Genomic DNA, 16,665 nt, shown 5'->3' with positions numbered 1-16,665 from the left:
TGCTGGTACAATTTTCCCTAGTTTGACAAGGATTTTAGGGATATGTATTAATGCAAAACTGGGAATTGGTTGATAAGGCTACATTCTTTTGACTTTGTTCTAGACACCTGCTTCTTCCACTGTGCTTGAAACAGGGCTCTTCAAGTGTATTAATAAAAAGAAGTGTAAAGATATACTAGAAACATTTGGGTTAGTCTGTCTTCTAAACTTACCCTAATTTTTGTGTTGATTCTTTTTTTCCTACTATAAACTCTTCGGACCTGGATTTTTTTCTTATTGTAGAGCAAGAAAATATAAGCTAGTGTCTTGTCAGTATTTAAATAAATACTCAACTTGCTACTGACCTCATTATCTCCTTACACACCACTATGCTTATCTACTTCAAATGAAAGGGGAAGCATTTCAGGCATTTACATGCTCAGGTACAATGTCAATGGGTATCATTAGATACAGAGGATCAGTATTATGCCAGTAAATATTGCTTTTAATTAGAAGTGGTAGAAGAAATACACATTTGCTGTAACTTAACTGATGTAGTAATCATAATGATCACTTATTCTAAACATGGAGTAGTGAAAAACTCCGGTTATAAAGCATTTTAACGTTTTCAGACTCTTTGCTGGTGTAGTTTTTTTGAAGTACAGCAGATGGCTCTATTGTTAATGATTTTCCTTGCATAGTTACTCATTTTGCAAGATACTTATCCATCTGAATATGTGCAGTAATTCCTTTATTTCAGTGTCTTGCTTTTTCTTTGTGGGTAGGTATAAAAATAAGTGTTTGTGCCCTACATACATGTATTGAGGGCCAGATTTTCAGACTAACTTGTCAGAACTGCTGAGAACTTCAAATTCCAGTTGAATTTTGTTTGATTTGTATATTTGTAGCATCTTGGGGAGGAATTAATTTGACACAATACTTTTAAATTGTAGCTTTTGTATCTATATGTTTTTTCAACTTTAAAGAAAGAAAGAAAGACAAAAAAACAGATGATTTTGTGAGCATGTCAGGCCCTGGCAACTTCTATCTGACGATAAACAAGCAACAAGTCAGATAATCCTGGCCCTAGCAATTGGTTTTGTATGCAGAAGTTAGTTTCACAATAGTCTCTGGCCAATTGTGCCTATCCTTTACACCAAAATTCACTGTTCCTTCAGCTGTGCTGTTAGAAATGCTCATCATGCTGTGTTGTAAACTGAGTTTTCAAAGCAGTGTAGTTGAAAAGCACTTTAGAAAAGGGTTAATTACTTTGCTGTTTGCTTTTTGTGATTGGTTGGCAATGTGTTGGGGCTTTTTAAATGGTCACAGCCCCAATAATCTGTTTTACAGCTTTGCCTTGTGTGCGATTGTGCCAGTGCAACTGAGGGCATGGTGTGCAGTCCTTCAACTATCTTAACTTCACTATGTATAATGTAAGCCTATCATATAAGGAGCACAAAACCCTTACAGATGTTTATGTTGCCCTTGCTGAACATGCACACGTTCACCTAGGTCCTGGAGCACAAAGCCACAGATGTATCGCAACGTGTATATAAAACATATGTATTTCCTGCATGTCTTGTTTGTAAGACTCGGAAGGCTGAGAGTAACACAGTGCTGATTTATCAGTAGCTCTAGAGCTTGCTTGGGACATCTGAGTCTTGGTCTCTGACTTGGTCTCTCTGTCTTGGGTTCTTCCACACAGAGGTCAATTTTACAGTGTATTTGCTGTTAAGGATCTCAGTCCCTCCCAATAAAGTTGCTCTGCTTTGCACAGAGCAATTAACTGAACAGGGAATACAACCCAAATGTCTCCTCTCCCAAATAACTTTCCAACATTTGTATAGTCTTCCTTGTGTTGTCTTGAGGAATTATTGGTATACAGTGGGACCCACATCACATTTCATTTAGTCTGATTCAGGTAGCAGGTGAGGGTTCAGCCTCTGGACATGAGGCCAGCTGCACAGATTACTGGTTTGAACAGGGATGGTAAAATGTCAGCAAATGCACTGGCTGGGGTTTTAACAGAACATTAAGGACTATGCTCAGGCTGGGGTGCTGTGCCCATGCACTTGTATTCAAAGCAGATTGCACAGGCTGCTTCTGTAAGCAAACAGCTGTACTCTGAGTCATAGCCCTTGCAGGGCTCAGCAGAAACCATTCACTGTACATCAGCGAGTGAGGCTGAGCCCAGTCAGATGTGCAGATCCCACCAGTGCACAGGAGGTAGAAGCCACTTGTAGAGATGGTGCTTTGCACAACACGCCTGAGTACAAAATGTTAATGCTTGTGCCTGCAAGAAAGTGTTGCTTCAAAGGAAGGCGTGAGAGTCATTTACCTCTATGTGAAGCAGTGGCTTTGGCTACTCCTGTGCCTGAAATTGTATCTCCAAAGTACCATGATGACTTTTTCTTCCTTCTCTGGCACAGTACCATAAGGAGAAAGACATCAATATTGGGAGCAAGCACACAGTTCCCTTAATTTCTCTTAACCATAGCTTGACTGACATATGATACATTTCTTCTGGAATATTTAAGAACCTATTTCTGAGTGAAAGAGGCTGACAGCCCTCTAAGGACAGTGACTCATCCTGCAAGGATAATTCTTGCAGTGCTAAGGAGGACATAATGGCAGGTAGGATTGCACATCAGTGGCTCTGTGTCACTGCCAATGGTACACACTCTTTTCAGAAGGCTGAGCAAAAGAAAATCTCAGTATTGAATCGGGGAGATTTTGGTCATTGGTTTATAATTTTCTTGAGCTTTTTGATGTCTTGATGGTGGTTTGAGTATATGAGCTTCTCAAGGGAAACTGTGACTTTGACTCTACCCAACAGCTTCCAGACAATGAGTAGAGCAAGCTAATCTATGGTTTTCATTGGCTGGTGTATACTTATGTGGGCCACATCCATTTCTACACGAGCTCAGCTTTGTATCTTGCAGTGGGAAAGGAATGTTTCAGTAAAGATGGGAATGACTTAATTGCATATCACAGTCATATATAACAAGGTTTTTATTTTGGAAGACCATATTTTAACCATATTACCTAATTACAAAATCTTTATTGTCCTGTGTAACAATTCCTATTAATTAGGATATGTAGACTGGGAGAGAGGTGCAGGAAGTGATTATGTAAATGTACTTTGCTTTAAAAGTGAAAGTTGCATCCGAATAATTTTGACAGTGAAAGCTACTCTTGATGGTATAGCTCTTTCTACATCAGGCTTTGCAAAGCTGAGGAGAGCACAGTGACACAGAAAAGGTATTTGTTTTCATGATATATATTGAAACAAGTACCTGTGGAAAGATGATGAAGGAGTGATGCATGTTCTTCTGCAGCTCTATTCAATGTATGGGTTTAGGACAATTTTTTGTTTCATAGGTCATTAAGCAGTTAGTCAAATCAATTGTAAGTTGTACTGACTAATGTAAAAACTGACCTCAGAAAGGGCATGAATTACTGCTAAACCAAACTAACTTGGAAAGTTTCTAGCACAAAAGCCCTGCAAGAAGGTTGCAGGAGATGGCTGAGGCAAGAAGGTCTCTGATGCTGATAGTCTAGAAGAAGAAAACTAAACCACATTAAATGTGTGAGCAGAAACATTTTTAGATGTTTGATACTGTTCATTCCAAAGTGAACCGAAATAATATAGCCAACTAATTAAGTAAAGCCATGTCTTACAGTTCTCTGGAGAGCCCACTATCAGTGCTTCCAGGCTTCATCCCTCTTTACAGAAGTGGTTCCAGTTAATACACACTGATGGTTTTCATAGCAAAACTTACCAAAACTTACAGTTGCAAATGGGCTGGCCTTGTGCTGGGTTCAGAGGGAGGCTGGCTGAGAGCTGTATTATCCAGCAGGTGATTATCCAGCAGGGAGCACTGCTGCAAGGTTCCCCTAAAGAAAACTCAGGACATGGCAGTACTGCATGAAGAGGTTTCCTGGAATATTCCACTGCACAAAAGCCTAGTCCTGAATTAAGAAAAGTCTTTTGCAAATGTCTTTTGCAAAAGTCGAGGGTCCCCTCAATGACATGTGAGTTATATTATGTATTGCTTTAAGTATGTGCTTACAACTTCAGCTGTAATTTGATACTAATTCAGTCAATTATTAGAGCCAGAGCATTTCCAAATGAAAGGCAAACCAAGGGAAGAGGCTTGGTAACACATATCAAACAAGTTTTCAATTTGTGTCTTATTTTACATGTCTCAAATCCAACCGTGTTGAGTTTACAGTATATCTGTAAAGGGTACACTTTACCCTGTGAAAGATCAGTCAGAAATCAGGGTCAACATGTGGCTGTCATCTTCTAAAAGCAGATTGGTTCAAAATTGTCAGCTCCTTTCTACAGACGTGAGCTGTTGCTGAGTGCTTTCCAGGGTGACAGATGCTATTTAGCTCTGGTCTGAAGGTCCACTATAGGACTGGGGACAAACTATACTCTCCTGAATGTATGGAAAGAGGATTTACTGCCTGACTAGTGACTCAGGCTTTCTTGGTCAGAGCCTGGTGGATGTTTCCTCTTTCCTTCCAACGAAGCAGAAGTCAGTATGAATCCCAGGTGTGATGGGACTTGCTCTTCCAGCTTGGCTGAGCTGCACTCACTGGCTGGGGAAGGAGGATGTTACAGTGCAGTGTATTCTTGGATCTGACTGCTCGTCTTCAGAGAACAAAGCACAGTTCAGAGAGTTCTCCCACCTGCGTTGTCAAATGGTAGAGAACAATCCCAATTTTGTTTGGCTGTGATCTCCTGGCAGTACAGATTAGATCAAGCGTGGGCATGATGAGCACAGTTCTGAGTTTCAGTTGGTTTACTGAGAGTGCATAAAAAGATGTCTATGTCAGCTCTCTTTCTGTCTGTGAGCATGCAGACAATATCTCATTTGTCCAAAGATTTGCCCATTCCTTCAGAATTTGTAGATAAATTTGAACTTGCATAGTTTGTACTACTTCAGCACTTCGCATCGTGCAGATGCAGTGTTGTGTCATTCTAGGAACGTAGCCTTGGTTATTGTCTTGAATATATAGAAGTGCTTGCAGTTGGTTGTTGTAAAAGGCTCATCAGGACAGTAATTAGCGCTATGGAATTATGCTAGTAGGTGATAACTTTACTGTCTGCTGCAGCAGAAGCCTTCATTCTGCATGGTCTGTGGTTATGCATTTCAGAGCTCTGGTTAACATGAGTGAAAGCTTAGAGCAAGGAATGAGCACAAAGCACTGTGGAAAAATCAAGATACAGAGCAGGTCAGAGTGACACAGTCTGCCTCAAAATTCTGAATGATATTATGGACTAAAAAGTTGTGGAATTAAGAGTTACATCAAAAGATTGATGTCCTTTAAACACAATCACTGTAAAAGAGGTCTCTGCAGGAACAAGCAACTTCATTTATTCTGCTACAGAGAGGGGGGAAATAAAAAAGCCAGTGGTATAAAAGTGCAGAAAGCTGCATGTTCAGTAAGGCAGAACACGGCTGCTCCCTTAAATGATGTAATTGCCTACAAGCCTAACAGTGATACTGAAGCTAATCACTAGAAATAACGTAGGCATGATAGATAAGCTTAGAGTTGAAAAGTTCTAACAATGCAATCACAATATCCTCAGGTTTGAATTACTGATGAGAGTCCATACAAAGACCAGTAACAGCAAAAGAATGTTGGGCTTGAGTAAAGCAGAGCTTGAAGGAATGCAAAATGAGACTTTAAAATCTGCCTGGAACTCAATAATGTATGTATAGGGAATCAGAAGTGAAGGAACAGAAAGTGGCTGAGAAACACTGTGGCAGGCTCTAATGAAAAGTGTGTTCAGTAGAGTCAAAAGAGCAACAGAACTCTGTATGGGTAGGTAGAGAAGTAATAGGTAAGGGAAATAGAGATGCTGGGGGAAAAGATACAAAGAGTCTGTGAAGGGAGAAGAGAGTTTATACCGTAAAGCCTTATTTGTTTGCAGTTTGTTAAGCTGGAAACCCAGACATGCATGCAATGCCCTGTTTGTTATGCATTTATTTATGTGCTTGCTGAACTGTGCACTAGCCTATACATCCATATCTGAAGGGAGATAGTTATCTGGAGCTGGTCATGTTTGTCATACCAGGATGCCTGGCAACTCAATTTGCTAATTTTTGAAAGGTCTAAGGTGGTATTCTTCTGTAATCAGAAAATAGCCAGATAAACTCTCTATTGAAACCAGAGAAGAAATACCAGTGTAAAACTGAAGACATTTGTCAGCTCTGTATCTGTTTGATTTGGTGTTACAACATCATTCAGCTTCCTCCCTCCACCATTCTCATTTACAAATGGAAACAGTGCTATTTCTAAGCACTTCTCACAAGAAGAATATTTAGTTAATTCAGGAAGCCAGAAGATGGGTAAGATTGTTTGAGATAGCAGAATGCTGACTCTGATTGACTAGTTCAACCAGCCATGGGAGTTACAGTGGAGGTGGGAGCTGGCACAGCTTCTCATGGTACTCTCTGGTGATGGTGTTGTGCACAACACCAGAAATCCTAGGACTTGTCACTGGGTCTTAGGGAAGGGTTTGAACCCTCATCTGCATATTTCTGCTGCTTAACCTGTAAGAAAGTGGCTATTCTTTATGCTTCAGTCTTTGAAACTGGCTGTGAAATAGTAGATTATAGTGAGGAGGCATGTACTGACGGCATAACATACCATTGAGAGGATTAACCTTCTATTAACCAACTATCCTAAATGCCTGACAGCATTTTTCTTTTACTGATATTCAAGATCTTTACAAAGCATGTTAATTAAAGAATATCTAAATGGTATACTTTCAATTTATAACAACTGATGCAGAGAGGTGGGAAAGCACCCCCCCCCCTTGCGTTAATTTTCCCCATGAATGAAACCTTGTTTCTATGTTAAATAATTTGTTAGAATTTGAGTTAAAACTACTGAGGTTTCGTATCACCTCAGGCTCAGAAATCATTGCACAGTGAATAGTTCTAGTCAAACTTGCCATCAAAATAACACAGGTTCCTAGCAAAAAACTTTGCTTCTGTGAAGCTCTGGTATAGAAGGTAATGGTTTGAGGAAATGCCATTTTAAAACATGGAAATATTATGTAAAATCAATAGATGTGTAGGGTACTGTTTATTTCTCTGTTTTTTCAGTTTTGTTTTATTTTGGCAACAGCAGGTGTTAAATTCTACTAATCCAGTGAAAAATAAAAATAAATATTTAATTTACTGTGTCTATCAATTATACAAAATTAGCTTATGAAATATTAAAGTATCTTTTAAGAGATAGCAAGCAAGTAGGAACACCAGTTAGAAAATCCAATCCCTTAACAGAAACTTAACATAGATGTGGAAATAAACTAAGCATGATTCTAGGGTTGTAGGTTGATTTTTAAGGTGCCAGGGTCTAGTGATTGTGCCTATGTAGTTTGAAGGTGTATGCTCAGGAGAGCAGAAATGTAAAATTAACCTTCTAAAGAGAGATGTTGAATGAAAAATATGTGTTAGGTTATGTGATCCTGACCAGCAATAGGTTATTTTAAAACACTATGGACACTCATTTGAACAAGCACATTTAACTATAAGGAGCAGGAGTACAGTGGAAAACAAAGCAGCATAACGAGACATGGACACAAACATAAGTGAGATACATATTGAGACACAAAAGTGGGACAAAAATTAGTCATGTGAAACAAGAAGTTTGGCATGAGGAGGTTATGGATAATTTACTATGATAAACTAGGTGTTAAAACACATAGAGATCAATATAAAGACATCCACTAACTTTTAACAGTTCATGTCCTAATGGTGCTAACACTGTATTTCAAGATGTTAATATTATTAAGAGCAGAAAACCAGGCTGAATACCCATCTGACTGCCAGGTTGCATCATGCTGTGTTTGGAAGAGAGATTCATGGCTTTTCCCAGCTTGCCTCCATGGTTGCTTGTTGTATTTGTGGTGAGTTGCACAAGGGACTTGAACTTCCTTGGTAGGTATCTGAGTTACTTGACGTCTGTTTCCCAGGCTTTCTGCACTCCTTTGATTCGTGTTGCCAAAGTGCAAACCATGGCAGGAAGACACAGAAAAGAACGGAAGATGTTCCTTCTTTGGTACTATACTGCAGGATTTCATCCCCTGGTAAATGCTCCTGATTTATATATTTAAAAAGAAAACAAAAAATCAATCCTTTTCTGAAATTGAAGGTTTTAATTTCAACATCTCTCAGATAAGACAGTTTCTGGTTTCTGACTATGCTTATTTTATAGTTACCAGAGGCAGCTTTACCAGGCCTGTCTGTAAAAGTCCTGCTTTTGAGAGAACTTTTTCAAAGACAAAGATGACAGCAAAGTCCATAGTCTTCCAGGCAAGTCAGCAGGGACCTGACATCTGATTGTCGCTTGCACCTTTGATGTTTCTTCCCCTCTGGCATTTGTGCTATAAAGTGATTTCCCTGCAGTGTAGAACTGCAGCTGATTTCTCAAGTTCTCCCTAAATCTAAGATGTTGAAAAGATTCCTCCTTCATGATGCCAGGACTTTTTCTTAAGCAAAAAGTCTTCCTTCCATCATCTTTGTGGTTACACTGCCAATCCAATGTCCAATTTACCAGCCAATCCCAAACATTGCAGAGGTGAAGTCTTGGGCTTTATCAAGAGATTAGTAAATTCATCCATAAGGGACCACAAAGGAATCAGATGACAGTGTTTCATATTCTGTGCAGCACATTACATTTATGGAATTAAATTATGCAATACAAAATTATGAGACATATAACTTAAAAAGCCTCCTTCCCACTGGTCCTGGAAATTGGATATGTAGAGAACTCAAAGGAAATACAATGCCTTACACATAAATGGAGCTTGAAATGAAAGATGAGCAAGCAGCTTGGTGGGGTGTGAGGGAAAGGGATGCCATGATTCTCACGAATTCTAGTCCCCAGTAAGAAGAGGGATAGCATTTTCAGGTAGAGCTTTGGTAACATGAGACCGTATGCATGATGCTGATAGCTAGCTGGTTACATCTGTGTTGTAATCAGGTGCTGTGTTTGCAGCTGCTCTGAGTATAAGCAAATTTAGCTTCTCAGCAGTTTGCTTGTTGCCAGTTGCAGCATGGTTGCAGCTTCAAGGCAGGGTTTTCAGATGGATGGACCCTGTACTGTTATACTGATGCCATTTGCAGCAGTTTCCAGAGCCTGGGTTAGAATTACAGCTCACTTACCTTTAAACTAGCAGTCTCCAGAGCGTGCTTCAGAAATGCTGCTTTGTTCCTTAGAGGTAAACCAAAAAGTCCTAGTAAAATAAACATGCTTTTGAACAGCTTCTTGGCAAGTTCTTTTGCAGGGACTTGCTTGGTTTAGGAAGTAAGAACTAAATGCAGGAAATAATGTTAAAAAGCTCAAGAGAGATTAAGTAAAAAGAATTAAGGTGTTAGTGAGGGGTAAAGTGAAGCCTTTAGGTTTGAAGTGTTCCTGTTCCTTTTTTACTGCCTGGAGAACCACAGGGACATGCAGAGCACTGTGCAGGCTGTTGCTGTGGATGAGAACAAATAACTATTCATTAGTAACTCAGCTGCATTTTATTTCTCCAGAATAATTCAGAGAAAGGTTCTGCCAGTTCAGGTTATTGCCTAATGTCTGGTTCATGGATGACAGAGGCAGGAGAGGAGCTGAGATTATTAGAGTGGAATTGTTCAATGGCAGAACACAAAGGGAAGGTAAGAATAGACTCCGTTCAAGTTGGAAGGAGGCAAGTAATGTGGCATTTGAGGTATCGGCAATGTGTTCTGTTATTCATGTCCATGACTTCAGTATGGCTTGTAGGTTTTCTACATTTTCATTTGCTAAATTAGGTGGGACATCACATAAAGAGTAAAGTAGTCAGTGAAATGGGGAAAGTTTCAGATCATCACAGTCATGCAAAGCCTGCAGCCTCCACAAGATGCGAGTTGCTCCAGCACTGATTTTTATGTTCATTTACTAGTGAATAATTTAAAAAGACCTGTTTATTTTTTAATAAAAAAGAAAGATATAAATTGGCTGAGTGTTCCTAATGTTACTTACAGCTGCCATTGAGCAGATGTTAGGGTTTCTTAGTGGTATGCTAGACCAAAATAAGTTTTATGAATAAACAAACAATTTCCTTTTACTACCAACTCTTTCAGGCTGATTCTCTCCCAAATTCACAATAAATAGCTTTTTAAAGCCTCCTCATAAATAATTACCTTTCTTGTGCCACTTTTTTCTAGGCACTTGGATTTTAATTACAATGATGAACTGTTTTAATAAGTTGTTAAATAATTTTATCTTTTTAGAGCTGAATCCATTTTCCATCTCTCTTAGATTTCACTGGTTCCTGGGATTTTAATCCTTTTAATTCTTGCTAATTCACTTGATATTGCACTTTCACTCCCCTTTATAAATTCACATTGGAGAAGCAAACAGCATACAGAAGCATCTTTTCCATCTGAACTTATGCACGTACACCCACCCTAGCTTGCTGGTTAACAATGGTCCCCTGTTACTAGTAACCATTCTGTTTAACTCAGTCATTTTGATCACAGTAGGTTTGAAAAGATAGGTAATTAAATGGAGACAATGTGGTTTTGCTTCGAGCTGATGTCTGCAGGCTTTAATGTACTCTCCCAAAAATACCTAGCAAAGTGAATACTGTGCTTAGTTGGATAGGTAAGGGATCCGCAACACTGCCATACTCCAGTGTTTTCTAATGTAAATACTTATTAGATACCTATCTTATTAATATTAGTATTATTAATACTAATATTAGTATTATTAATACTTATTAATACTTATTAGATACTTATTAATACTTATTAGATACCTATCTGATGTAGAGAAACGCTGAACACATAATTCCATGTAACTTCTGCTGTGATTCAGGTTCTGTGAAAAGCAGCTGCTTTACTGAAAAGTACACATCCCTCACTATTGGAGATGGAGGGGGGGAAGAGCCATGTGACAGGTGTTTAAACTTACTGATTTTTAGTCTCCTGGCATGACCAAAATGTCCTTAATTTAAAGTGACTGCTGTTAAACCCAAACCCCCCACAGATCATGTTTAAACTTACATACTTTATTGTTTTTTATATGAATCACAAAACATGGAACAATTTGTTCACTGAAAGGGTGTCAGACTTTGGAACAGGCTGCTCGGGGCAGTGGTGGAATCACCATCCCTGCAAGTGTTCACAAACTGTCTAAACAAGGCCCTTGCTGACATGATTTAGTGACAGACGTGGCAGTGCTGGGGTAATGGTTGGACTTGTTGATCTTAAAGGTCTTTTCCAACCCAGTTGAATCTATGATTCTATGTCTTATGATCCCACTCCCTACCACTGAACAACTGCAGTCACTACAGAAATATTAATACCAATTTAGATATTGTTAGAAGTCATAGTTAACATGTAAACTATGTTAACATAGTTAACATCCATCTTAATGGATGAAGAAGCCATTGGTAACAAAGTGAGGCTCTGAAATACTGCCATACAAAGCTACAAACTTTAGATGGATTTCTTTTTTCCCCCCATAAGAAAGACATAAAATCTACTGTCTCAATGAATAGTGACATTTAATAACTTTCCACTAAATACCTATGAGGATACATATGCATCTAGCACAAAGAGAGATTGATACTCAATTTCTTTCATTCACAGTATTTCAATAAAAAGAGTGGAATGCCAAAGTACAAAATGATAATATATATTTAGTGTAGGTTTTAAAAATATAAAACCTATATATAAAATGTAGATTTGAAGAATGAAGTATCATCATATCATTTTCATTTGCCAGTAAGCTAACAAAATGTGCATTTCTTTATCAGTTTCAATTATTTTTAACCAAAACCCAGGCTGTTGTTTCATTATTTTGGTATTTTGGTTTGAGATACTAGCCATGATTGCACTTTGTGACCAGATCAGCACACAAGCTGTTGATAAATGGAGGTAGAGAAACAATGCCCCAGCATATTAAATACCTTTTTATGAGTCGCTGCCTATTTCTGATGGTGCTTAAGGGTCTTTTTGATTTCCTTCATTTTTTAAAGTAGTGCTCAGTAGATTGTTATGCCAGAAAAGTCTGACTGAATTTATCAGCCACATTCCTTCATAAAGCATCCCTTTGAAATCAAATTGTTAGTTTTGCCATGTAAGCATCATTAATAATACAGTGGGGGAAAAAAAGATTTATTAAACAGCCATAGATGTGTCTTTCCCTGACCCCAGCAGAGAGGTGCCCTGCTGCTTGCAGTGTGGCTGCACAGGCAGGGGTGTTACCTGGTTTCTTATTGAAGAGGACTGGCAGGCTTTTTGGTATTCAGGCTACCTGAAGAGCTGGAAACCTTGTAAAACAACCCTACTGACAGTGGTGAAAGCATCTGCTCATACCTGGAAGTTCTCACCTGCATTGCAGCCTACATGGATGGGCTTCTGCTCAATGTCATATCATCAAAGTGGGGAAAGAAGAAGGGGCATTCTGAGGGGCAAAAGCTTCTGGGAGGCAGGAGCTGTGGGTAAGACCAGTACCTTTTAGAACAGGCACAGATTGCCATTTTACTACGCTGCCAAATGTGTAGGTAAGACTGTTACCCTTTGGATATTTGTTGCATCAGGAAGAATGCCCAACACCTGCGCCTAGGAAGTCCATGATAGATTCTCTGTGCTTGTAAGTTGGTTGTATTGAAAACTTTAAAGTATCATAAGAATTAAACCAAAAGTTTAACCCTAATGTTTTCCTAGTAATTGAATGATCACTGAAAATGGAATATTCAGCCTTCTATTCAAGCTCCTAAGTAACCTGTTCTACCTGATTTGTAAAAACAAACACATCATAGATGAGTCTGGTGAGATCTGGTACCTTGACACTGGCCACAAAGTGCTCTTGGGTACTGGAAATCCTGCCACTGCTGAAGCCTCCACCTTTGCCAGCTGCCTTTTAGTGTGTAGGGAACAGTGTGGAAGAAGGGCCCACACTGTCTGTTTGACCTCTGCATGACAAAGAGGCTGGATGCTGGGCAGGTTCTGTCTGTGGCATTAAGACATGACTTTTAAATTGCAAAAATCAATCCTGCCTTTTTCTGGGTTAGAGTCAGAACAGAATCTTAAACTGCTTCTATCGTGAGGTGTTAAAAAAACACTCAAAATGACATTGAAGTGTCATGATTTTGGCTGTATTATGTTTGGTTTTTTTAAAGAAATCTTTAAAATTCACAGCACCATCTTGATAAAGTACTCTGATTTCCTGCTTGCTTTGTTCAGGCTGGAGTATTTCCAAATGGATTTTAAACAGCTATTTCTTCAATTTGAGTAATTTTGTTACAAGCTAATAGGCAATATGTAAGCATACCTGAGCTTTAATGTTAACGTATTCGTTTCAAAGTTGCTATCAACATTAAAAACCAAAAAGCTAAATGTGTCTGCTGAAACACAGTATGTAATATAGCATGCAGTACAGTGTTCCTAAGCAGTCATGCATATTTATTATTTTCTTCCAAATTGCAGTGTTATTACTGGTAGATATATCAGGGGTTTAGCCTCAGTCTGTAATATGTCATGTACTGGACAACATTTTGAGAGACTGAGATGTATTGATCCAAAACCAAGAATGCCAAGAGGGAAAAAGCCTGACCTAGATCAGTGCCGTTTTAATTATATCACAGTTTAGGATAGTTTGTCATTGTTTAGATTAGTTTAAGTGTGAACAAGTAAATGGTGCAATGCAATTGAGTATTTGTAAAGGAAGCTTAAAGGGTGAGATTGAAAATCAAGTCTACTTTCTCCCACAGCATTTTACTTCTTCACCCAGCATTTGGCTCAGCCCTCAGAACCTTTACGTTGCTTCATAAAGGACCAACAACCTGTTTTAGCAGCAACCTCTGTATTACCGGTAAAGCAATGAGAATGAATGTTGTGGTTCCTTCTCAAACATGTCTTCAGCTGCTGTATGTGGTACACTAATACTCTGCCAAAGCAGAGAAAGTCACCATCCCCATTTAGCCCCTGGCCACATCCATATCCCTGTAAAGAGATAATGTGTTATTTTATAATGTTTAGCTTTTTTATGCAAATGAAGTCTTTTGGACATTAGGGCAATTTGCAGAATTCAGCCATCACTATCTCTGCAGCAAGGAGTCAGAAGGAGGTGTTGAAAGATGTGACTGCCTTTTTTATAGGTAGCTGCAGTGTAATTGTGGAGGTGGTGGTGGCCATGAGAGGGGACTGGGGGCATGTTTCCACCTGCACTTCAGTGTGGTTTGAAGCCTAAAGCAAAGAACCCCCATCAACAATTACTCCAGCTGTGGCCTTTGAGCCTGAAGCACATGACAATTGTCTTCTCTTTCACTGTACCAAGTAGAGATTGGATTGGAAGAAATGCTTTAAAAATAGTGAGAGCCCATGCCATATAGCCAAGGAACAGAAGGTTGTATGGGTCTTTCTGTTGAATCTTCTGAAGAAACACATTTTAAATGAACACACAGGAAACTAATTAAGTAATAGTATTCTATAGAGACCTGTGGTAGACACTATAATGGTGCAGTAGTGAGCTATGCATAATTCAGCAATACTGAATTCTTTCAGCCATCATCTACAGGGAATTTTGCATCAGTATGAACTTAATAATTTGTCCCTTTGTGTGCATGCATAAGCGTTCCTAAGGGCATCATTTGGCCCGCAGAATGCCTGTTACCAGAGGTGGTATACAAGAGAGGAAGCATCCATTCTGAGTCTTGGAAACCAAGCTGAGATGATAGGATGGGTCATTAGAAGAATTGCCTGATTTGTAAACAGACATTAGACATGGAGCCCTATGATGTGATTTCTTTCTCCCCCTCCCAACTCCCTCTTTTTGCAGGCACTTTTCCAAAAAGCATTGCAAAAAATAGGCAGTTCACAAAACACCCAGTTATAAGCTAGTGTTTTTCAAATAGCTTAGACATAGGCATGTGAAAACATACGTAGGCACTTAACCAAGTGGTCTGGCAGTGTAGCCATGTGTGATGGAGTTAAAGCTACTTGATGAGCTACTGCTAAAGTGCATTGTTGCAGTTTCATCTTCTCTTCTTCTCAACAGCAAAGTTAAGCTGGCAGGGAATTTATTTTATCTTCCCACTGGAGTAGGATAAGAACATGTAAGTGGACTATTACCATGACTCAACTGACAAGAATTAGCTGCTCCATTAGCCTTTTACGTCTTGCCTCGCCTCTTATTTTCAGAGGGTTGCCCTTAGTCAGGCTAATGTGTGCGAATCTGAAGACCCTTATTTTAGATACTCATAAACCAGAAAGATGACTTGCTAATGGGACTATATGCACATCTGATTATGTAGTGTTTTGTCATTGCTACCTTGTCAGCACAAACAGCAGGGGCTTTTGCAAGTCCCCTCAGCAGCATGCCTCTTTTTACCACTAGTTCTAAACGTGTTGGAAGGGTACGTGTTCACCCTATGTCGCCGCATATTCTTCTATCTGAGTTACAGTAACCAAGATATATTTGTGTTCATTGCAAGTACTTTCAACGTAGCATGGGATAATTGTCCCTTTGCAAGCATCTCTCTCTAAACTATTGTTTAAAACTGCCAGATGCATCTTTGTTTTTTATTAAGAGTAAGGCAACAACAGAGAGTCTGTAGTTATCAGGAGATAATAATTCCCCAAGGGCATTTGAAGCACTTCACAACCAAAAGTTTGTGATTACTCCATGTTTGCTATACTGCTTATTATTCCTTATTGCTTAATTATGGGACCACAGTGTGTTTCCTGAATGCTGTCATCTAAATAAGATCTGCAGTTCTCATCCTCTGCTTCACTGTTACATGGGCTGGGGAGCTTTGTAGTGCTTTGAGATGATGTAAGGGATAGCAGTATGGTGGGCCAGTCATGGCATTTGGGAGACCCAGGCATTCAATCCCTGCTCTGTCAAATGCTTGCTGAGAGGCCCTGGGCAAGTCACTCAGCTTCTGCATACCTCAGTGTTACAAGTCTGCTACCATAAATAAGGCTGTGTGAGTATCTAGAACAGGAATAACATAATGGACTTCATCTTGACCTCTAGGTATGGACTCAGCCAGCATGCTATGAAGACACTGATTTTCTTGTCACTGTGCAGTGAGTGATCTTTGGTGAAGTGCAGTGGCTGAGGGTTGTGTGTACATGGGGGTTGAAAGCACGAGGGAAGACAGAATTTAATATATTAAAATCATAGAATAGTTTGGGTTGGAAGGGACTTCAGAGGTCATCTGGTCTAACCCCCCTGCAATGAGCAGAGAGAGCCTCTGTTCACACTTAAGGCTTATGTGGATTTCTATCTCTGGTTAAACCGATGCAGTTTGTGCTTGCCGTGCTGTGGTGTGTAATGTATGACACACAGGTGTGTTACTAGGTTGTCAGCAAGTTCACCTAAAACAGGCATGTAATGCTGCTGTGTTAGAAGAAGGCTTTGATGTCACCACTCTTTACTGATTCAATGAGTCTTAAATGACTTGCTGCCTTGAAAGGCAGTGTACTGTTGCAGTTACACACTGGAAAAAATAGAAAGTGTGGCCTTCTCCAGGCTCACTGAGCCCAGAAACCTACCCTGAAGAACTCTTTTTAAGTCTTTGATTTAATGTTCCATTGAGTCATGTAACCTGCTCTAGGGAAGGGGAAAGCCATCCACCATGTGTTTGAATATTAGCCTTGATTTTTTTATTGTTTACGTTAA

At 39.3% G+C, this 16,665-nt stretch overlaps 1 protein-coding gene across 2 annotated transcripts in view; it reads left to right on the top strand.

The window, feature by feature from the left end:
• DERA (deoxyribose-phosphate aldolase) overlaps window positions 1-16,665 on the top strand; it is a 45,654-nt gene that overhangs the window by 19,104 nt on the left and 9,885 nt on the right. The gene's annotated exons all lie outside the window — the stretch shown is intronic.

The sequence above is a fragment of the Melopsittacus undulatus genome, chromosome 5 (genome assembly GCF_012275295.1).
Source record: "Melopsittacus undulatus isolate bMelUnd1 chromosome 5, bMelUnd1.mat.Z, whole genome shotgun sequence".
NCBI lineage: Eukaryota > Metazoa > Chordata > Aves > Psittaciformes > Psittaculidae > Melopsittacus > Melopsittacus undulatus.
Note: the sequence above shows the minus strand (reverse complement) of the source record. Positions and strands in the feature narration are given on the sequence as shown.